This window comes from Arachis hypogaea, chromosome 3 (assembly GCF_003086295.3).
Source record: "Arachis hypogaea cultivar Tifrunner chromosome 3, arahy.Tifrunner.gnm2.J5K5, whole genome shotgun sequence".
NCBI classification, from domain to species: Eukaryota; Viridiplantae; Streptophyta; class Magnoliopsida; order Fabales; family Fabaceae; genus Arachis; species Arachis hypogaea.
In genome coordinates, this window is record NC_092038.1 from 110,536,959 (window position 1) to 110,541,306 (window position 4,348).

Consider the following 4,348-nt stretch of genomic DNA (forward strand, 5'->3'; position numbering starts at 1 on the left):
TGAGCTGAACATTGGCTTCCAAGGGGAGGTCCCAAGTTCAAGCCTTGGTGAAAGCATTTGGAGAAAAGATTTTTCTTGAATTTTATGAAGAGAGCACGACAATGCTCTCCAAGTGAGCGCTGTGCTCTCCAAGTAAGCGCTATTAGAAGCGCCTCTTTGCCTTGGAGTGAGGCTCCTTCTTCGAATCTTGGTGGTTGCACTTTGGTCTATTTTTGCTTATTTTTTGCCCTTAAAGATGTATTTTATTCGTGCCTCAATTTCATGCCAAATATGAATTGTCATACATCGTTGGAAAGCTCTGAATGTCAGCTTTCCAACGCAACTGAAAGCACATCAATCGGACATCTGTAGCTCAAGTTATAACCCTTTGAAGGAGGCATGGTCATGCTGTGAGCGCCCAGGTTTTAACTTAGCCAAAATTTTGCTTCCAAGTTGAAAATGCATTAGGATGATGCTCCGCTCTTGGCATGAGCGGAGCTTTGTGTGCTGATTGCAATTTTTCCTTTAATTTGGTCATGGGCCACGCTTTTAAAAGCGTGGCCTAAGGCTCCAAAGTGTGCTCCAACTTCAAAGTGTTCCCCAAAGCTCTTTTTTTCTCCTTTTTAGCTTATTTTGTGCTTCTTTGCTTCTTTTTTTCTTATTTCCTACAAGATTTATAAAATTAAAAGATCAAAGAAATATACCAATTAAGCACAAAAGCATTCAATATTTAAGCACAAATCATCAATTTCTTGTATGAAAAAGCATAGAAAAACATGACATGGTGACATGTCATCACAACACCAAACTTAAACCTTGCTTGTCCCCAAGCAAGAAAAGAATCATGCATTAAAGATTGACAATCCAAGGTAAGAAGAATAGCAACTCAATGTTCATGGTTAGCTAGTTTTCTAAGCATGCTACAATCACAAAAGAGATGTAAATGATTGATGCTTTTATCTAGCTCAATTTATGAAATCTTTCTCTTATATTTCTTCCTTGAAACAAGCTTTTGATTTTTCTTATTAGCTTTTCCTTTTGGGTGCTTTGCCCCCATGAGTTAATAACAAAGCTACGATTCTAAATGCTTTGTTTTCAAGTATTACCACTTGATACATAAGCACCACAAGCATTTGAATTAGAGGACTTCATTAAGTCCATTTTTCTTTTCTTTTCTTGACTCTCTAATCATTGATGCTCAGAACCTTGAGCTTTGAGGGAGTGCTTTTGCACTTGAGCCTAGCCTTGACTTTTAAGTGTTTTGTTTTCAAGCATTTGGCTTGATACATAAATACCACAAGCACTTAGCAAATAAATTGCCATTGGTACTCAGAGCCTTCAGCTTTCTCATTCTTTCCCTTTTTCTTTTCTTGCTTTAATTGTATTTGCTTCTTCAAGGTTTTCATGATTTCAAAAGATTTCACAAAATGTACTAGATGAAAACTTCAATTAAATAAAATCAAATGCAATTGAGCAACAATTAATCATACTAGCTTTCCAATACTTGTATGCACATGCTAAACTCTTCTTTAATTCCTTGTTTGTTTATGATCATGATGCTTTATTGCTTTTAAACTCACAAAACTCAAGTTGGTAGTCATAATGCCACAGCAACATGTTACAAATCAAAATTCAAGCTATGCTTAGTCATACTACACATGCAAACAGATAGATAAAGACAATCATGCAATTTAGAGTGCTGGAAACAAATGAGAAGAAAAGGAACTCTACAACCTTGTAGTTCATCTTCATTATTGTTGTCCTTTTTCCTCTATTCTTCTTCTTTCCCTTGCCAAACTCAAAATGCTTGCTCATCCTCAAGCAACAATTAGAACAGTGGCTATGGGGCTAAGATGGATCATGAATGTCTTACACAATGAAATGTTAGCAATACATGTGTTTAAGCAAGCAAAATTAAAGATAACAATCAAGGCACAAGAGACAGAGACATTTTGATTGCAAACATAAGAAGGTGAGCACAATACATTGCATAAAAGATAAGTGGCACACCAAACTTAGTGTGACACTTTCACTTGGAATTAATGCAAGTATCTTGTAAGAATTGGAACCAAATTTTGTTGCATAGCAACACCAAACTTAGAATGCAATCCTCTGTCAATTTATTTGAAACAAGACTAAATGAAACTGTTGTATGTTAAATACAATCACCAAGCTAAGAATCTTGTCATGAATAAAGCTCTTTTGGTGATGTATTAACAAATACAGTTAATAAAAGAGAGCATTAAAAACACGTAAATGAATAAAGAGGAAACTAAAATGTTAAACCAAAAGAGAAAAATAAAATTGCAGAGGCATTATGATTATGCAGACAAGTAGTGTTGCTTGAATGAATTGCCTAGAAGAATAAGTGGCACACCAAACTTAGAATCTTGGTGTGTCACTTTCATTTTTGATTTGATGCAATCATCCAAAAATATTGAAAACAATTTGTTGCAAGGCAACACCAAACTTGAAATGTAACCATATGCTAATTTATTGAATTTAAACAAAGCAAAGAAAGAAAGCAAAGCAAGGAAGAGAAATATTACCTACTGTTGGCATGTTGTTCTTCACTTTCTTCCTCTTCTTCTAATTTGTTAAGAGGAATGACCTCAAGGGGGGGAGAAGATTCAGCTACTGTCCCTTGTCTTGGCCTTTCCTCAGCAAGCTTCCTTTTGCAAATGGCTTGGTTGATCTTGCTTGCTGGATCAGGGACAGGATTGGTGCTCTTGTTAGTTGCCTTCACTTCTTTGGATTCAAAACTTGGTTGCTGTGTGATTATTGGAGTGATTTCTTCATCAAAAACCTCTTGCATTGGTGGTTCCGTGAGCTCTTCTTTCATGTAATCCTCAACTTCAATTGAGTGTGACTTCTCTTGATTGTCTTCCTCCATTCTTTCTTCATGACTTTCCATAAAGTCCTTTGGGAGGGAATCTTCATGGTCTATTGTCACTTCAATTGGCTTCTGTGGATATGGAGCTTCAGGTTCAAACACTTCCACCACTTCATTCTTCATTGAAAGTTTGCTTGACACAGGGACCTCTTCATCTTGGTTCTCTACTTCCTCCTTCTCATTTAGCATTTGATTTAGCAACATTTTCATGTTTTTGAGGGAGTTCTCTTGTTCTTTCCATGATCTCTGTGCTTCCCTTTCATATTTTTCAAACATGGTTTCAAGCCTTGAGAGGCTTTGGTTCATAGAAGTTTGTGAGGACTGTGAGTTTTGGATGAGATCTTGTGTCAAGGGATAGTTAAGTGATGAAGAATTTTCAAATGGAGAACTAGGAGGTGAGGTTGGACAGTTTTGCAGAAGTGAATTGAAGGCACGTTCAAGTGAAGATGGCTCTTGATAAGTGGAATATGGACTCTCAAATGCTTTCTGGTTTTGCTCCTCCCAGGCACAACTTGAAGAATTGTTAAAATCATCATAGTATGGACAATCTTGTGGTCCCTGGGAGGAATCTTGCATGAATTTATTGAAAGCATAATCAAGAGATGATGTCTCTTGATGAATAGCATTTGGAGAATTAAAATTCCCTTCCCAGCCAAGTTTGTGTCAGTGTCATAACAGCATGGTTCACTTTGTGGCTCTAGGAGGAAATTCATTTCTCTTAATTGTTCACACTTTTGGTGATACTCCCATCCACCATTAGAATAGCAACTTGCATCATTTTGTGGTGGAGGAAAATATCCCATATGATTCTCTTGCTCATCTTGTGTCTCTGAAGCAAATCTCCATGGATTGGAGTGCTCAGAATTTGTATTTTCTTGGTGATATTTCCAGCCACCATTAGAGATTGGTGATGGTGGATAATATCCCATGAAATTTGTTTAATCATAAGATGAGTTGAACTCCATTTGAATTTTGTAAACCACAACACCAAGGAAAATTGAAATTACTCATATCAGAGATGAGAATTTCTTAGTGAGGCAAAAACTCAAACACCTTGGTTTCAATCTAAAACAGAAAACAAAAATAAAGAAAATGCATGATCTAGACTTCTCACCCACTTAATCATTGTTGATCAAAATCAATCCCCGGTAACAGCGCCAAAAACTTGATGATGTTTTTGTGGAAAAATGAATTTCCAAAACACCTAGAACTCACCGGCAAGTGTATCGGGTCGTATCAAGTAGTAAAACTCACTTAGAGTGAGGTCGATCCCACAGGGATTGATGGACCAAGCAACTTTAGTGGGTGATTGGTGGACGAAATTGTGATTCGTACTCTTTGTACATGTATGAAATTTAATTCGAGATAATAGCTCTTTACTATGTGTGGTCACAACTCCATTCAACTAACCAGCAAGTGTACTGGGTCGTCCAAGTAATAAACCTTACGTGAGTAAGGGTCGATTCCACAGAGATT